This window comes from Garra rufa, chromosome 10 (genome assembly GCF_049309525.1).
Source record: "Garra rufa chromosome 10, GarRuf1.0, whole genome shotgun sequence".
Classification (NCBI taxonomy): Eukaryota; Metazoa; Chordata; class Actinopteri; order Cypriniformes; family Cyprinidae; genus Garra; species Garra rufa.
The window spans coordinates 14,096,930-14,117,572 of record NC_133370.1 but is presented as its reverse complement, the minus strand read 5'-3'; positions in this window follow the sequence as shown (position 1 = coordinate 14,117,572).

Here is a 20,643-nt window from a genome sequence, read left to right as displayed (position 1 = left end):
TCCACTTTATTTCTGCAGGTTCCTGGCTTTATCCGTAACAAATCATGAGGTGTCATGTCAACACTGGCATACTGGGCAAACAGATTCCAGTCCTTGGGCGGCTGGCTGGCAAATCCTCACCGTGTGGCAGGATGTGAGATGTGTGATCAGCAGGCAGTGGATCTGTCACACACAAACACATGCTGAGAGACACAGAAGAGTGTGAGTAAGAACCCAAGGCCTTGTTTTGGCTCTTCCTAAACTCTGATTGGTCGTAGAGCAGGGGCCGTCTCTTCCCTGAGCCTAACAATACGTCTGATGACTCACATAGCAAAGTATGACGCACTCTCCAGTACACAGACACATCCACACTGACATGTTCAACAAACCTCAGCACCTAAATTCATGATCCAATGTAAAGTAGGGTGACCATATTCTGAGAATCCAAAAAGAGGACACCCTCCCCAGGATGGGCTTGATTTTTTTTTTTTGCAATTCGTAACTACATTTGCGTTTCGGCATGTTAGTGACACACAGCTCTTGCAGCGCAGCTCCTCGTTTGTTTTGTTTTGACAATTGGGTATTTCACGTCATCAGACAGGTACCTCAGAATAATGCCGGTGGGCAGTGGCTGCATTTAAAGTGTTGAATTAATGACGGTCAGTGAAATGAGGTTAAAAAAAAAAAAAACTGACATTTTATGATATTTTACAAAATCCCCCCGGACATAATTTTATAGCCAAAAAGGAGGACATATGGTCACCCTAATGTAAAGGGACTTGAGACAGCATCACAATGCTAAACATGTTAATATACATGTGAAAGATGCAGCATATTATGAATGCAACAGTGTGAACTGGCTGTTAGGATGTTACTGGCCACACTGCAAATATGTGACTCTGGATTACAAAACCAGTCATAATTGTAGCAATAGCTAACAATACATTGTATGGGTCAAAATTATATGCCATATCATTAGGATATTAAGTAAAGATGCTTCATGCAGATATTTTGTGAATTTCCTATCTTAGTTTTAAATAAAAACTATTAGTTACATGTTTTGTGCGTTGCTAATAACTTAATTTGTACAACTTTAAATGCAATCTTCTCAATATTTTGTTTTTTACACCCTCAGATTTTCAAATAGTTTTATCTCGGCCAAATATTGTCCTATCATAACAAACTATACATTAATGGAAAGCGTATTTATTCAGATTTCAGATGATGTATAAATCTCAATTTAAAAAAAAATTGACCCTTATGACTGGTTTTGTGGTCCAGGGTCACATATTGTTGATGGTTGTTATTGTCAAGAATCACTTTAAATATGTAAAAACACGAGTTATCATTACACTCTGACATTAGCAATATAACTGAAAAAAGAATTGAAAAACATAGTATTGACGTAAGAGCGGGTGTGGTCTTGTGACTTGAATGTGCCAGGTTTCCGGTGTCATCCGCTTCCAGTTGTTTTAGTTGTACAAAAACAGTCCTTTCTTCATAAACGAATATCTATTATTATAATCATAAAACACTCGTTTAGTGCAAATTGTTTTTATACTGCACTTTTGAATCGGAAGATTCATTAACAGAAAACAGCTCACTTCCGTGCTGGAAATATATGGATAAAATGCATCGTTTTACCTGTTGAAAAGGTATTTCAATGTAATGTGTTAATCTTCACATTCACACATAGGAGGCGCTAGGATCCTTTGATTTCTTGGGCTGACAGCAATGGCAAAATGACTGGTTTGCCGCTCTTGGTTCTTGTCCTCATATCTGGGGGAAAAAACTGAGCAAATGTCACCTCTTAGTTTAGGCCTACTAAAGAAAAAATATAAGCTAAATCAGTCCTGCTTAGACCCCACATATATCAATGGTCATAAAACTGCATATTTTGTGTAAGTACTAAAATACTTTTTAAGGCTTATAAACAATGTATTTTAGTTGCTTAAGTCATCTTAAGTAAATTATAAATCTAAATGACCTTGAAAGATGTCAATCATTTCTCACTAGCACTGCTAACTGCATGTAAGCGGATACAAAGAATAGTGTTTTCACAACGCGTCCTCAATCAACCATATTGGCGGCACTGAATGTAAACAATGCCACTGAACCGAACGATATTTTTGCTGATTATTGCTGGTGCATGGTCAATTATTGTCATGTTTTGGGCTGTACTAATCGTTCAGACTGGGAAAAACATTTGGAGTACTATAGACTGCCAAAAGTTATAACAAATCAAGGAGAAGAGTGCAAAAAACTGTCTGAGGATCAAAAGGCGTTTGTGGTTGGTCAAACTGAACCAGGATTTCCAGGGCAATAATCTTGACAACATTTTTGTTTGTTACTATCATTTCCGGTCAGGTAGGTGAAATATTAGACTAATATCTTAATTAATACTGCTCGTACTTATCTTTACAACTTGTAATGCGCTGAGTCAGGGTTAGGGATAGCTCGCCTAACTCACGTTGCAGCAGAAGAATTAAACAAACCGCACATGGGTCGCATTCCACAACTTGAGCTTTATTCTCCTGGCAACAGCGTTACTTATTAAAAGAATACAACTTAAATTAGCAACAGAAATTAAAAGTAAAAAACCATCGCACCCGCACACATGCGGTACTCATGGCATATATCTGCAGACTGTGCCCAGAACGGAACTCTGCTCTTAAAGGAGCCACAACATTTTTCACCCGTTACAAACCTATTAACTTTAGTTTGTCAAAATATTGTGCCCTTTCCCGCTTTCTAAGTCTTTCTCTGTATGATTTAGCAGCTTCCACGCAATAATGTTATTGTGTACATCCGGGTAACTGACCAAATCGTGGTATAAGAGCAAACCGAGGTTAAGTGTATATATATACACACACACACACACACACACACACACACACACACACACACACACACACACACACACACACACACACACACATTTAACGTTTCAGTAATCACAAACATTTACAAGCGCTAAATATCTGCTTGCAAAGAAATCGCCTAGTGTGCGTAAAAGGTAACCATAGCAACTGCTCGATCGCTGCCTATCTGAGAGTATTACATCGTCAAAAATACTATTATTTCCCACTTTTTATAAAAGTAAACATAAAAAATATATCACAGAATGGGCAGGGGTTTAATTCATTTTCAAAAATAGCTGGTTTGAGCCTGGAAAATACTGAGACCTTCTTTTAAAAAGTTGCACACTAAATATAAGCAACAAAATATATGTCTATAGGATAAAGCATGCTAGACTTAAAATTCAACACTTGATTTTATATATGTCCTTGGCCTGAAATATGTTGAAGACCCCTGACTTTGGGATAAAATCTACTGGTTTACTTTCACGTAAGTGGTCCACAACATTACATTTAATACCAATAATTATACTATATAAGAGCATATTTTATGTATATTACTAAGTATTTTAATAACATTCTGATCATGGATTTGAAAGCAAATAAGCCTTTCGTCCAAAGCCAAGGATGACCGATGTCACCCATAACTCTGCGAAATACCAACTGCATAAGCATATAGAAAGATGGTTATCTCGCTGCCAACGTGCGATACGTGTTTCAAGAACAGCGTCAGCTCAGTCTAATAAACGCTAACTCGTTTCATCATGCACGACATAATCTCTCGATGTGGAGGTCGTGTGAAATAGCGAATGACTGGATTGCTGCAAGAACGTCGCAACCTTCTCTCGCAAACCACATCGTACAACTTTGAAATCCAAACTGTGTTCAAGACTTATTTTTCCAAACTAAGCTGAGAAGCACGAGTGGACGGTTTCAAGCTCCCCACTGTGTGAATTGATTCTACTATGGGTCTGCCTGAAAGAGGGCTTCCAGAGCCGGGGGAAAATATAGACATTATTCCTGTTGACACATTGAAATATTCCCAGTATATTTCATAAATACTTGGAATGTTCACTAAATATGTGTTTTAATTAAGTTCAGTCTTCAATCATGCACATTTCAGAACTTTATGTTCTTATTAATGGAATACAGAACATTACGCGTCCCTGCCTGAAAAAATGGAACATTCCACAATTTATTCCAGGGAAAGACTGACAGTTTTTTGGGTCATGAAGCAGCTGTTCAAGTCAGCGTCTCACCCTCCCTCCGCGGGAATAAGAAATTAGTACATTTGAAATTAGATAACCAAGATTTAAACTTACGGAACGCAAGCAAATATAGATTTACAAATGTAAAATACGGAGAATACTACTACTAATAATAATAATAATCAGAATAATAACAATGGTTGTTTTGCTTATGTCTAAAACGATGTATATTTATATTTTAATAAATTATCAATATTGCAAATAAACAATTTAAACCATTTATAACCTGAATTCACTGTTTGGTCAATATCTGTAAATTATAATTAATACTAAAATATTTGATAGAACCATAATTTGTATGTTCTTTTAAAAAAGATCAAACTTAAAATGTGTTGTTTACATTGCATGGCCAGTTGTTTTTTTCATTTCTGATGCAGTGACCATTGCTGAACATCTCTATGGGCACATGCCACCTCTTATGCCAATCATTTCTCATCAATTATTCAGATGGGAATGACTTCCCCTTGCAAGATTACAGTTCTTTTGCCTCTGGGACTTGAAGCGGAGTACCAGCCACAAGATATGCATATTTCACTCAAAACGATGGCACAATTTTATGCATATTAGCGTATCTGTGCAGTTAGTACTTGGCGGTGAGAATTGTAAGGCACTGTTGCATGCTGATACTGTGGAGTTTGGCATGAGAATGAATGAATAGTGCATGAGAATCGAAAAAAGGATGAGGGATGAAGATGTGAATTAATGTGAGAAGAACTTTTTTGAGAAGACATTTATTTAATATTAGATACATAATACAGCAACATTATGAGTCACAGTGATACAAATGCTAAATAAATTAGGAGACCTGCCTAATTCTCTCTCTCTCTGTTGTTCTCACTCCCTGCCACTGTCTCTGCATGAGAACAGCTGCAGATGCCCACTCTGCGTAAGTGGATAAAAACTATAATGCAATCCCTAGAGACATGAGGACATTGGTCAATTGGAGTTAGTTTAGATAAAGATTTAACCTGGATAATCACTGCTGCTGTCGATGTTGACGTCTTCTCTGCTGCATACGTTCTCTTTGCTGTTTACGAGTGATTAATTTAGTTATATCCGAAGAGATATAATTATACACACATACATCACAGAGACATTTATTTGACGTCTGCATTAACATCTGGAATTTGTTTTTTTTTTGTTTTTTTTAGAACGGTTTTTTTGTGTTTTTTTAGAATGTTTGCTCATCTGCAATACATATATAGGACATTTCCTATCAGATGTCAAATGGACGTCTATTAGATGTCTTTAGGATGTATATGATTTAGGATGTAGGCATGTCAGATGTTTGTACACAGTAGATGCTTTCCGATCAAGTGATCTTTAAAAGACATCTTGCAGACGTACGTGTGCTATCTGGCGTGGATGTTGTTTTAATATAACTAAGGTTTACGGTGTGATATCATCTGACAAAGATGACATGTTTCCAACAACTGCTAAAATAAAACGTTCTTTTAGAAATCTTTTCCCCTTAATCTTTTATTTGTTTGTTTGTGACTAAATACTTAACCAGGATTAAAGGCCTGTTCACACCGAGACCAATAACTATAACGATAAACATATAGTTTTGAGTCTATACCGCTGCTATAATGATAATGACAGAGTGTTATCACTCGAATCCCTTTCAAAATTATTTTTTTCCAGCTTATGAACGATAAAAAAACAATGACAGCCAATCAGAATACAATCAGTGCGCTTATAATAAACATAACATCATCATGGATATAGTTATTGTTTTTGGTGCAAACTGGTGATGAGATACATTTACTATACACTCTTAAAAATAAAGGTACTTCACGATGCTATAGAAGAACCTTTTTGTCTAAATGGTTCCATAAAGAACCTTTAACATCTGAAGAACCTTTTTGTTTCACAAAAGGTTCCTTGTGGCAAATAAGGTTCTTCAGATTATAAAAAGGTAAGCAAAAAATGGTTCTTTAAAGAATCTTTGACTGAATGGTTCTTTGTGGAACCAAAAATGGTTCTTCTATGGCATCGCTTGAAGAACCTTTTGAAGCACCTTTATTTTTTAGAGTCTACCTTGGAAATTGGATGTCGGAGCTGATGTCAAGCCCATGTTGACCACGTTCCAGTACACAAGTCAAAAAAACAAGATGGACGTGACCTGATCTCTTGACAAAAACATACCTGTGGAAACGTTTTTGCAAGACGCGAAATATGTACATTTTTGTGACATATTCGATGTGAAATGTCCACTGAGTAGTTCTAAAAAAGGGTTTGCGTTGTGTTTTTCCTCGGAACAGATGAACATATGGTACGTTTTATGTGGCGTTTGGTTTTGAGTGGCGCTACAACGGTAAGGCTTCATGATATTTTAAAATAATGTAAAGTAGGGATAACTGCAGCCTGGAGCAATAGGTGTGGCGAAAGGTGAGGGTGTGGCAAAAGGTAAGGGGCGTGCCAAAAGGTTTCTCATTGGTCTCGCCGAAAATCAGGGGCGTGCAAAAAGGTTTTGCGAAAACGGCCTGCATGGTGCGGGTTACTGACGTCATCACCACAGCAAGTTTAGGTTATAGTTTTGCCATTTCCCTTTCCTCACTTCATAAATGATTTCAAAATTCTAACTTCCTCTTTGTGTACCCTTACGAGTAATAAGGCTATTAAACTAGCTATTGTTTTTTACTGAGTTTATAATATTATAATATTTATAATATTTTATAACCCCTTTGCAAAGTCATGTAAATGTATTTTATTTATTATTTATATATATATATATATATATATATATATATATACCTTACAGTTGTGTCTGCCTTATGTACTTGCAATTGTATATTCTGAAATTTCTATTTTGGTTAATTTAAAACCTGTTTGATTTGTACATTAATCAAAAACAAATTACAACTATATTTAGGATACAAAAGCCTCTTAACAGTCACACTAGCTGTTCTTGGGTTAAAATAAATTAAAAGTTGTATTTGTCAACATTAAAGCACTGTGAAGTGAACAAACAACAATGAACAGTTGTATTTTGATTAAATAATACTAACAAAGCTTAAAAAATGCTGTAATAAGTGTATTGTTCATAGTTAATGTTAGTTAATACATTAATTTTAACAGACAAAACATATTGTAATACATTACCCTGAAAACAACGTTTTGCTCGATCCAGAACAAAACTAGTTAATAAAACACCACAGAATTGAAAAATTAGTCAAGTGTTTAGTAACTTTCTGCTAAATGACAATTAATTTAGCAAACAGACACAGCTTTATTCACATAAAAAATTGTTTAGTTTTGTTTTAAATTCAAGTAAACAAAAACATTTATTCATTTTGTAGTAGCAGTCCATTTAACAGAAGCCAATAAACTCTTTGTCTGAATAGAAGGTTGTGATATATATATATATATATATATATATATATATATATATATATATGCAGCTACCCCTGTCTCAATAACGTACCATTCGCACTACACCTAAATGTACCCGATAGTATGAACAGAAGCGAATGTGAAGCCTGCCATTTTAGCTTGTTTTTCGATCTCTCATCTTTCAGCTCTTTCATCGTGAGTCATGTTTTTAACGGAATTCGTACTCAAGGGTTCCGCATCCAAAGCTACAATGCAAGTTTGTTACATTCGGAAAGCGAAACATATGGAGCTGTAGTCATAACTGTATATATAAATAAACAATTACAGTGCTTGCTGTTTTACTGCCTCTAATGTTCATTAGTGGCCAATTAAAAGCTCCTACATGGGAACATGAAATACAAATTGAATTCAACTGGAATCCACTGCAAAACAGGCTTAAAGTTAACATGAAATCAAAAGTTTTTTGGGTTTTAGTATGAATATGTTAGCCTTAAGGGTATTTGCATTTAGAAGATATAAGAATTCAAAACTTAGTCTCTCACTTCACCAATGGATATGGAATGATTTTGATGCACTTAACTTATTAAACTTTCTGTCCAATCAAATGTTCTCTAGAATCCGCCCCCTACACTAAATATAAATACATGCTGGAGCTGCCTCTGAAATCGGTCACTTGTTCACAAAATTTGTATTTTTTGTGTATGGTAAATGGCAGACTTAAGACTGGTTTTGTGGTCCAGGGTCACATATAGGTAATGCGATATGGATGAGATTGTGGCTGTCGTACTCTGACAAATGCGTCTTTACCCAGCTCAACAGCACTGGCCTAAGCTGTGATATAAACTAAATGCTTTTGACTATTTAAAAAGGGGGCGGAACTGCTGGATATGTCCCACCCTGTCTTGCTGTTTCAGTTGAAATTACGGCCATAAGGCAGCGTGTTTCAAAGCACTTAAGTCGACCTTTAGTTTTGCAGATGTTGATCATCAATAATACCAATCGAATTTGACATATAAATCAAAGCGCATAAGAAATGACCTTGACTAATTTATACCCACCCAGATTGACATGTATGTGTCTAAACACTGCCGTCGGAATGATACCTGTTAACACTTACATCGCCCTCAGTCTGTGCAAACCTGCTCCGTTAAACAACAAGGGGCGCGGGGGCCCGCAAGGCCCTAATAGGGATCATATGTGGAGTCAGCATGTAGACAGAATCCAAGACCTCTGGCCGCGCAGAAAAACCCTGTCAGCAGCGGATCCTGGCCAGCCGAACGGCTAAAAGGCTGAGATTTGATTTGATGACTTTGCACCTCTACCTCCTCTTTGCACTTAATCTTTTTTTCTCCTCTGTTGTCTAACCTGTGGTGCCGAGGTGGTCGAAGATGAGCTGTCTGCTGCAGGGTCCTAATCTAATATAATTATGGCTTCTCACCAAATCATCCCAGTGGAATCATCCCGAGTCTTTGGTTTCTCTGTGTAGCGGCCAGTGAGATACGGTAATGGTGAGTGCTCGGACGAGGAGGCTGCTAAGAAGAGACAGAATTGGTTTTAAATGTCCACATTAAGTGTCCGAGCTCTTTCCAGTAGAGACAACACACTCAAGGTGCGTGCGACACAAAGTCCAGCCTCCGATATTGTTTTAAAACTGCTTTACTAACTTGATAGCTTTCTTGCTTTTCATTGGCTGTTGCTTTTTAAAGCATCATGACAGTATTATGTGATATCTAATAGACATTTTAAAGGCTATTGTTGAGAAAATCAATACATACAGGCATGTTGTGTTCACCTGCAGCTTTGTTGTTGTGTTTTGCAACGCTCTGCAGAGCCAGTTTCTCACATATACTGTAATACTAATGGTTTGCTTTTCTGTGTGGTAACACTATCAAACATTACAGATTACTACAAAGTAGGTCTATTTTATAAAGTAATGAACAATCATTTTGATTAAACATATGAGTAAAATATGATTTACACTTATTACGTGATAAACACTAGCCTAAGAAAATGCTTAAAATTGGTCTATTAAAAGTTTGTTATTTCATAGTGAGGAGAAGACCTCCTTTACCTTTAATAATTAAGTTTCTTGATTGTTGCAGCTAAAATATTCTGGGCTGCAAACTATGGAAGCCAGTTTCTGCCACTGAATAATAATTATTTTTTAAATGTTATTGCAACTTTTCTCACAATTCAGATTTTTTTTCTCAGAATTGTGAGATATAAACTCATAATTGTGAGTTATAAAGTCCAATTTTGAGGGAAAAAGACTGATGTGTTCTCAAAATTGCAAGTTTATAGGTCTGCCTCACAGGTCTGACTTTACCTCGCATTTGTGAGAAAAAAAAGTCAAAATTCTGAGAAAAAAATTTAGTTTAAAAAAGTGAAAATCTCACAATACTGACTTAATTCCTCAGAATTGCGAGTTTATATCTCACAATTCTGACTTTTTAACTCACAATTGCAAATTTATCATGCAATTCTGACTTTATTTCTCAGAATTGTGAGTTTGTATCTTGCAATTTTTACTTTTTTCTTGCACATGCAAGTTTATATCTTGCATTTCTGACTTTTTTTCCTCAGAATTTTGAGGGGAAAAAAGACTGATATGTTCTCAGAATTGCGAGTTTATAGGCCTATCTCACAGTTCTGACTTTATACCTCGCATTTGTGAGAAAAAGAATTGCGAAATATAAACTTGCAATTGTGGGGAAAAATGGTTTCATCTTGCAATTCTGACTTTATTTTTCAGAATTGCGAGTTTATGTCTCACAATTCTGACTTCATTTCTTACTTCCTACTTTAGAACTCACAATTGCAAGTTTTATATCATATCATTTATATTCTGACATTTTATTCTCAGAATTGTGTTTCTATCTTGCATTTCTGACTTTGTAACTCACAATTGCGAGTTTATATCCGTAATTTTGAATTGCAAGATGTAGACCTGAGAAAAAAAGTTGTGAGAAAAAAAAAAAAATTGTGAGATATAAAGTCACAATTACCTTTTTGTTAACAGACAACTTTCAAACACAGAGGTTAGTGTATCTTGCTTATGTTGTAATACAGGCGTCACTGTACATTTACATTTAGGCATTTGGCAGACGCTTTTATCCAAAGCGACTTACATTGCTTTACATTTTGTTAAGTACTTGCAATCCCTGGGATCGAACCCATGACTCTGGCATTGTTACTGCCATGCTCTAACCACTGAGCTACAGGAAAGCTACTGCATATGCGGTACAGAATACTCTGAACACAAAATCCATGCAGGGATTTAAAATGTTGGGTAAATAGTGTGTTTTTCAGTCGCAAAATGAAAAACATATGATCTTGCTTGTTTTCATATCATTCAGAAATGAGTCTGTAACACACACACATATGCAGTGTGTATTCCTTATGAGACCCTGGACCACAAAACTAGTCAAAAGGGTTATTTTTTCTGAAATTGAGATGTTAGGATATTACAGTATTTAGTCGAGATACAACTATTTGAAAATCTGGAATCTGAGGGTGCAAAAAAATCTAAATATTGAGAAAATTGCCTTTAAAGTTGTCCAAATTAAGTTTTTAGCAATGCATATTACTAATCAAAAATTAAGTTTTGATATGTTTACAGTAGGAACTTTGTAAATATCTTCATGGAACATGATCTTTACTTAATATCCTAATGATTTTTGGCATAAAAGAAAAATCAATATTTTAGACCCATACAATGTATTTTGGCTATTGCTACAAATATACCCGTGCTGGTTTTGTGGTCTAGGGTCACAAATGTGTGTGTGTTCACGACACCCCTGAGTGAGTACACCTTTAATAAGACCTGTTGTTCATCAGATCTTCCCAAACGGATACCATTGAGATGATGGGTGTCTCTACCAGGGTAGAACGTTTACAGAAAGGATAAACAGTGGCTGAGGCTATAATCTAGTGTCGAAAGAGTAGGACATGTGTGGATTACTGTCTCTCTATCCCTCTCTGTATCTCTCCTCCGCTCTCTCGGCACCTCGTGACATTTCTAATTGAGTTAAATCTCATTATTCACGGCAGGCTTTGGGTCTGACACCGCATGCATCCGTATGTCTCAAAACAGATCACCCTTACTTGCCACTGTGGTTAGCGCTCTGCCTGTCTCGGTTGAAAGAAGAGAGGGATTGGTTACTCCGCTGAGAGTGCTTCCTTTACTTTTCCCAGACTTCTCTCCCCTCAACATTCCATTGAGAATGTGTCCTCGAGTGTGTTTTAACACACACTAGAAACACTCTGAATATGTGAATGTTTTCCAGAGAAATCTGTGAATGAAATGACCCCCCCATACGGAAAAACGAGTGCCTCTGGGATGCACACATGTTGAATTTGTTAGCATAGTTCTGTGTTAGGTTTTGGCACTCCGCTAGAGTGGACAAGATCCACAGCTGCAGCACAAAAGAAGTCCCAAAATGTGCTGGTGTAGTACAGCAGAGATGCAGAAAGCTTATAGTCAGCAAGTTTTAAGTTCTTGAGATTTTCAGATGATTTTGTGGAGCATAATGAAAAAAAAAAAAAAAAAAGAATCATTTGCATATTGTTTGAAAGTTTAGTACAGAGGCTGGTATGTAATAGCTTTCTTTTAAATAATATTAAATATAATTTTGTTTAAATTCATATTTCTCATCACTCTCACAACTGCAGATTTATTCCTCATAATCATAAGCTTATTAAATGCAACTTGTGACTTTTTATCTCCCAATTCTAAGAAAATGGTGAGATTTGGAGAAATGGAGAGACTTTTTTTTCTCTGTATTCAGAGTTCACATATTTTTTTGGGATTTGTATTTGTGACTTTTTCTTACAATATACTTTTCCCCTCACACTTAAACGTTTCTATCAAGACAATTCTGAAAAAAAGAAAAAATATATTTTTTTGTGAGAATTGTGAGATAATTGTTGCCTTTGATGACCTTTTTTATTTGTTTATTTATTTATTGTGAGGAAAAAAGTCAGAATTGTGAGAGAAGTTAAAAAGTTGCAGTGACCTTTTTATTAATATAATAAAAAAAGATAATTGTGAAGATAAATGTTGCAATGATATTTATTTATTTATTTTTATTTATTATTTTTGTTTTATTATTTTTTTTTGTGAGGAAAAAGTCTTTTTGTGAGATAATGTTGGATTGACCATTATTTATTTATTTATTGTATTATTTAACCTTTTTTGTGAGGAAAAAATCCATAATTGTGAATTAAATGTTGCAATGACAGTATTTATTTATTTATGGTGAGGAAAAAAAATCAGAATTGTGAGATAAATGTTGCAATGACCTTTATAATTAATTTATTTTAGTACTATTTAATTTTTTGGTGAGGAAATAAGTCAGAATTGTGAGATAAAAACTTGACATCACCTTTTTTTGTGAGGAAAAATAAGTCAGAATTGTAAGTTAAAAAGTTGCAGTTACCTTTTTATTAATTTTTTTTGTGAGGAAAAAAGTCAGAATTATGAGATAAATGTCGCAATTACATTTATTTATTTATTATTTTTGTTTTATTATTTTTTTGTGAGGAAAAAAGTCAGAATTATGAGATAAATGTCGCAATTACATTTATTTATTTATTTATTTTTATTTATTATTTTTGTTTTATTATTTTTTTTGTGAGGAAAAAGTCTTTTTGTGAGATAAATGTTGGATTGACCATTATTTATTTATTTATTTATTTATTGTATTATTACATTTTTTGTGAGGAAAAAAGTCAGAATTGTAGGAGAAAAACTTAAATTACCTTTTTTGTGAGGAAAAAAATCCATAATTGTGAATTAAATGTTGCAATGACAGTATTTATTTATTTATTTATGGCGAGGAAAAAGGTCAGAATTGTGAGATAAATGTTGCAATGACCTTTATAATTAATTTATTTTAGTATTATTTAATTTTTTATTGAGAAAAAAGTCAGAATTGTGAGATAAAAACACCTATTTTTGTGAGGAAAAATAAGTCAGAATTGTAAGTTAAAAAGTTGCAATGACCTTATTTATTTATTTATGGTGAGTAAAAAAATGTAAAAGTTTCAATGACCTTTTTATTAATATTATTTTTTAATTTTTTTGTGAGTAAAAAAGTCAGAATTGTGAGATAAATGTTGCAATGACCTTATTTATTTTGCAATTACCTTATTTGTGTATTTATTGTGAGGAAAAAAGTTAGAATTGTTAGTTAAAAAGTTGCACTGACCTTTTTTATTATTATTTTATTTTATTTTTTTGTGAGAAAAAAATTGTGAATTGTGAGATAAATGTTGCAATGACTTTCTCCCAATTGCAACTTCATCTCATAACTCTGACTTTATATCTCATAATGACTTTTTCCCAAATTTAAAGTTAATCTTACAAATACTTGTTTTATTATTGACTCTGAGGCTGAAACAGCCTTCCATAGAGATTTCTAGGGTCTTATTCTGAGACGAAAAATATGAGAAGGGAGAGATTTTAACATTTTAATCTCTTTGCTCTCTAGGCGAAGCAATTGAGAAATTTTAGAGATCTCATTTATGTTTTTCATTCCTATGAGATTCTTGTCTGTATGAAAACATCCCTGAAGTGTTTGTGCGTTTAAACCACTCAGGCACACAGACACTATTTCTCTCATTAGGGTTACGCCACTGTTTGTTTTAACCTTCGGCTTTATGTGTGAACGATGAAGACTCCCGTTTGCGAGGAAAGAGCGTGTTATAGGGTTTTTGTGAAGTGCTGTCAGGAGTACTCCAGTGTTAATGGCTGAAGAGACGAGACCTGGCCCTTTGTACCTCTCGCTGTCTGTAGTTTGTACACATGCTGAGTGTGTAAGGGAATGGGGGCGGGGGGACCACGGAGGCCCTGAAAAGGGTGGTTAAGAAACTCTACAGCACTGGCTCAGGGCAAGACTGTCAACAATGTGTATTTCACCCCATTGAGACGAAACACACAGGCCTACAGCAGGGAACTTCATTCAGATCACTTCAGAGACATCTGCTTGTAATGTTTGTCCGTGTGTGAACATGTCACACCAGGGAATGCATTGAAGATGGTTTAAATGCATGATGTTATTGTGTTTTTGACATTTTGAATGAAATATTTTATGTTAACTCAAAAAATGCAATAATATCACAACATTGTACAGTAAAATGTCAAACTGAAATAAAATTATTGAAAGCTACAAATACACCACCAATCAAAAGTTTTGGAACACTAAGATTTTTAATGTTTTTTAAAGAAGTCTTTTCTGCTCACCAAGCCTGCATTTATTTGATCCAAAGTACAGCAAAAGTAGATTTCTTTTAAATTTAAAATAACTGCTTTCTATTTGAATATATTTTAAAATGTAATTTATTCCTGATTTCAAAGCTGAATTTTTAGCATCATTACTCCAGTCACATGATCCTTCAGAAATCATTCTAATATTTTGATTTGCTGCTTAAAAAACATTTATTATTATTATTATGTTGAAAGCAGCTTTTCAGTAATTATTTGTAGGTTTCTTCGATAATTAGAAAGTTTAGAAGAACAGGATTTATCTGAAATAGAAATCTTTTGTAACATTATAAATGTCTTTATCATCACTTTTAATCAATTTAAAGCATCCTTGCTAAATAAAGCTATTCATTTCTATAATATATATATATACTGACTCCAAGCTTTTAAATGGTGAGTGCATAAAAAGGGTTTTTTTTCCTCAAATAAATGTGGATCTTTGTATCTTTCTATTCGGTCTTGAAAAAAAATGTACTCAACTGTAAATATTGACAATAATAATGTTAATAAAAATGTTTCTTGAACAGCAAATCATCTAATCAGAATGATTTCTGATGGATCATGTGACACTAAAGACTGGAGTAATGCTGAAAATTTAGCTTTGATCACAGGAATAAATTTCATTTTAAAATATATTCCAATAGCAGTTATTTAAAATAGTCAAATATTTCACTATATTACTGCTTTTGCTTTATTTTGGATTAAATAAATGCAGGCTTGGTGAGCAGAAGCGAAAAATCTTACTGTTCAAAAACTTTTGACTAGTAGTGTATAAAACATAACAGTTATAAAATGGCAAAAACACAACAAAATTGCTAAAAAAAATAATGAAATTAAAAGTCAATCAAATGATATTTGTGCATTCTGAAATGCAGGTTAAACAAAATGACTACTGTCATCTCCTTTGAAAAGCAGTGACTCTCTTAAATCTGTCATTTCTAGGTCTGAGTGGAGAGAAGGCTGCAGTCAGAAATAGGCCAGGTTAGGTCGGGCTTTGTTTTATAATCTCACACTGACCTCTTTACTCGGTACTCCTCTCTCTCTCTCTCTCTCTCTCTCTCTCTCTCTCTCTCTCTCTCTCTCTCTCTCTCTCTCTCTCTCTCTCTCTCTCCTTCCAACCCCCAACTCTCTCTTTCCCTCTAATTCTCTTTTCCTCTTCCATCATCTGCCCCTCTCTGTTCACTCCGCCACTTCTAAAGGCTGTTTATTTCAATCATAGTTGCGTTTTTGTGCAAAAAGTATTTTTTCACACTAAATGCATGAAACCAGGCCTGTTTTTATCAGCCAACTCCACTGACAACTTCTGGTGCTGATAACAAGGCATTTCTGGCCAGCTAGTCGCCATACAGATTCACTGATCTCATGAAGAGTTAGCATAGTGGATGCATGAAATTGTGAGTTGGATTGTCCATTGATACACAGCCCGTAACCTCCGAAAAAAAAAAAAAAAAATTATATTCGCTTTTTTATTGGTCTAGTCCGACAAGAGCCATTTTATTGATGTCAGCATCCAAATTCTGTCTGTTGCAGGCCTACAGTTTTTATGAGGTCCTAAGAATTGGCAAGCGTGGAAGTTAAGATGAGCCAACAGGAAAGACCGGCAGTGCAAACATGTTCATGTGGTGTAGAGGAAAGGAGAAAAATGTCTGTAAACATACATACAACACACACACAATTTTTTTTGTAGGGACTTTCCATTGATGGGTATTGGAAACTGGACAAATTCATTATGTAAACTCATTATGTAGCCTTTTTTTAGGTATTTTAGTTTCAGTTTGAGCTGTAAAATAAAACAAAACTGAAAACTTTCAGAATATAAATACTTACCCCCATGTCATCCAAGATGTTCATGTCTTTCTTTCTTCAGTCGAAAAGAAATTAAGGTTTTTGAGGAAAACATTCCAGGATTTTTCTTCATATAGTGGACTTCAAATGGGGATCAACAGGTTTAAGGTCCAATTTGCAGTTTCAGTTAGGGCTGCAGCTATCAATTATTTTAGTAATCGAGTATTCTACCGATTATTCCATCGATTAATCGAGTAATTGTATAAGAAATCATTTTTCTTTATTAAAGAGAAATACTAAAAATACAAGAGAAAAATAAACATTACAACCTAAAACTAAGACATAAATCAAGAAATATAAAAATGTATTTCATATTTCTTTAAAAAAAGATACAAACTAAAACTAAGGCATAAAACTAAATAATAGAAAATTAGAGTTATTTGGAGAATAAACACTTTTAGTGTCTCTCTACATACTTGTGTGTGTAAAACTTGTTTTTGATATCCTTCATAAATTTGTGTGCTGGTCAGTTCACAGCAGTAATAGAAATTAATATTTTTTCAATAAGTTTGAATTGATTTTTACATTTTATGGGCACTTATACCTTTATAAAGCATTTTTTTTTTTTGCTAAAAGTGTGCATCATCTTTTGTAAAAATTGAAGCCTTGCCGATTGAATGAATGCCTATTAGCAAATATGTCAAATGGCCCTGGGTTAAAAATTGCAGTTTTAATGGATTTCAATGTGGACATTTTCGTCCTTAAAGGAACACTCCACTTTTATTGGAAATAGGCCTAGAAAATCGCATTTTTACATTTTCCGCCTGTATTAGTACACGATATAACTGCAGAAGAGTCAAGTTTTAAATAGGACAAATATCGAAACTCGTTGGTTATTTTTGAACGCGATGCTATTGGTCTAATAGGATTCAATGATCTATGCTAAGCTATGCTAAAAGTGATATCGCCAGAACAGGAGAAGACCTTTGAAGTCCACTAAATGGAGAAAAATCCTGGAATGTTTTCCTCAAAAAATTTTCTTTTCGACTAAAGAGACATCTTGGATAAAGAAATTTTAATTTTAATTCTAGAAGTCAACTAATGTACAAAGAATTCAAAATACATGTTTATGTTAAAAAAAGTATTTTATGTTAGTTTTTACTCAAAAACCTAAAGACTTTGTGACAGTTTCCCCACATGACAACTCCCTGATTTATATTGTTTAATTATTTAAGTAGCTATATAATCATACGGAGTGTGATTTATTTTCTTTGTAATTCATTTATTTTATTATAAAGCATTTTCCAAATTTTTTCACTTTCTCTAGAGACAGCCCTGTTCTTCAACCTTCTCTGAAGGTCAGCAGAGATGCAGTGAATCTCTGTGTGACTGTGATTGCATCCTCTGCAAATTCATTAATGCAAATACACAGAACTCACAAATAAGCTGATTGGCATGCAAACAAGTCTATTCAATTAGCATGAAATCTGAATAAAAGCACTCTGAATGTGAGGTATTGGGGCTGATGAGAGATGCAGGTCTGTAATTGAGCATGACCTACGAGGAAGTGCTGAAGAGGGTCTTGCCCTAATGCTGCTGGAGGGCCTTTGTTTTTTTGTTTTGTTTTTCTGGCATCTGGGCAGGAGCAATTACAGCTTTGCCATTTAAATAAATCAATCTAAAGAGAGCAACAGATCAACCTTCGTTTAATGCTTAATTACTTAGGCTCCTCCCCCAGAATTCAGGCTCGAGTTAACTATGCAAATGAACCGGCTCCTAATGATACTCCCACTTAACACTGGAAAGTCTCATAAGCTGGACAAAAATGGTGACCTAAAAGGGTAACATCTAAATCAGGGGTGCCCAACCCTGTTCCTGGAGATCTACTATCCTACAGAGTTCAGCTCCAACCCTAAACAAATACACCTGAACCAGCTAATTAACCTCTTAAGTAGCACTTGATAATTACAGACAGCTGTGTTGGAGCAGGGCTGGAACAAAAGTCTGCAGGTAGGTAGATCTCCAGGAGCAGGGTTGAGCAACCCTGATCTAAATTAACTGGTTTTATTCAAGTCAAAAATATTATTTACATCCCTGAACCAACCTATATGTATGGAAACCCATTTCCGCCACTGAATAAAAAAAATAAAAAAGTTAATGGAGACTTTTTATCTCACAATTGCGAATTTACATCTTGCAGTTCTGCCTTTTTTTCTCAGAATTGAATCATATAAACTCACAATTCTGACTTTTTTTTCTCAGAACTGTGAGATATAAATGGACAATTGCGTGTTATAATGTCTGAATTGCTAGTTATAAAGTCAGAATTGCAGGTTATAAACTCACAATTACGAGAAAAAAAGTCAAAATTGCAAGATACAAAGTCGCAATTGCACTGTAAAAAGTTTTTACCAGTTTCAACTTAAAAACGTAAGTTCAGCAGCTGCCTTAACATTTTAAGTTAAGTCAACTTAAAACTACTATTCATTTTAACTCATGACAATAAAATTAGTTAAAATGACTTGTACTTTTAAGTCGATTTAACTTATGAGTTGAAATTACTTGTACTTTAAAGTTGATTTAACTTAAAGTTTAATGCAGCTGCTAAACTTAGGTTTTTAAGTTGAAACTGGTGAAAACGTTTTACAGTGTGTAAGAAAAAAGTCAGAATTGCAAGTTTTTTTCTCACAATTCTGACTTAATTTCTTAATTCTTTGACTTAATTAATTCATCTTTAATTCTCATCATTCAGAATTATAAAGTCCATGAAATGTATTTATTTATTGTTGTATTTTTGGGCATCTTATCATTTTCAATGTGTATACTATTTGTGAGGCTCTTTTTTATTAACACCAAACTAAATGTGTGTATATGTATATAAAGTGTAAATAGATAGATAGATATATCGATAGATATTTAAAAATTATATACAATTAAAAAATAGTTTAATATAATATATTTTTAATTTAATATTTTTAAATTAATGTTTTTATACATTAAAAATATAATTTGTATTACATTTAAAATATATACAACTAATTATGTTTGAAATGCAATATAATAATAATTTAAATGAAATTACTATGTTTTAAATTATATTTTTTAATTATAGTTTTCAATATAGTTTTCACAAAACGTATCAAACACATTTGAATTCTACACAGAATGCTATTTTATATATAGATAATGCGATAGGGATCAGATTGTGGCTGTCATACACTGTCAAATGTGGCTTTACTGAGTTCAACAGCTTTGGCCCAAGCTGTGATATAAACAAAACGCCATTGGCTATTTAAAAAGGGGCGCAGGGCTGCTGGAGATGTCTTCCAGTTTCAGTTAAAATTACTTCAACACAATAGAATAATGCTATGTGTTTTAAAGCATTTCAGTGAACCTTTAATGAAAGATTTTCAATATGTAATCTTACATTTAATAAATTATCCAACACGGAAGGAAGCCTACGGGTGAGACTTCCGGTTTATTAGCCACTATAAGGAAAAAACGAAAAGAATAACAAACCAGTGTGCTCATAATTAAGATAATACATTAAAATAAGGTAAGACCCACCAATTTGCAATATCGAACAGCAAAATGAGCTGTTTTGTACAGCTAAAAATAGCTGGACATGGAAGAGACCAGAAGCCAGAACCATAAAATTTACAAATGGCCACACCCGCTCTTATGGGAAGAAAAAGGTGGATAAAGTTTCCAAAACCCCAACTCTAAGTACTCTTAAGTACACTTAAAGGGATAGTTCACTCAAAAATGAAAATCCTGTCATCACTCACCTTCATATCATTCCAAACCTGCATTACCTGCTTTCTTCTGTGGAACATAAAAGAATATAAACTATAGCTTTAAAACTGAAATCATGAGTGTGTATTGTTACACAGTTCAGGATGAGTTACTCACAAAAGTTTACTTAAGGTTAAAGACTTAGAATAACCCCCTCACCAGAAGGTTTGAGAATTATCAATACAGCGCTTTAATGAAGAAAATGAAGAATTAAAACTAAACGTACCCTGAAGTTAAAATGCTATGCTGCACAAAGTAGTTTCAGTGCTCTTGTGAAATGTGCCTCATTTTTGACATCCGCAGTGTGGGCACTGTAGCCAGATTCTCGTCACGACAGTTGTGCATAATGTGTTTGTGG